We start from the raw sequence: 292 nt of genomic DNA on the forward strand, positions 1-292 counted from the left end.
CCCCTCCCCTGGCGGTTTTCCCCCCCCCCCCCCCGGGTTGATATCCAGGAGAAGAGAAAACGTTCCGAGTTTCTCTTAAATTTTTTTAAAAATTTTTTTAATATATTTTTTTTACCCCCCTCTCCCGACACCACTCTCCTCCTGGGTTATTTATCCTGCCACTATTTCGCGTGCGTGCGTGTGTCTCTGTAAATCCCTTATTTAATTGTACTGCTATTTGTGCGTGTGCGCAGCCCCCCCCCGCTGTCTGTCTCTCTCTCTCGCTCTGTCTGTCTCTTTCTTTCTCGTCGGA

The sequence above is a fragment of the Phaethon lepturus genome, unplaced genomic scaffold, assembly GCF_000687285.1.
Source record: "Phaethon lepturus isolate BGI_N335 unplaced genomic scaffold, ASM68728v1 scaffold30799, whole genome shotgun sequence".
In the NCBI taxonomy this organism is placed as follows: domain Eukaryota; kingdom Metazoa; phylum Chordata; class Aves; order Phaethontiformes; family Phaethontidae; genus Phaethon; species Phaethon lepturus.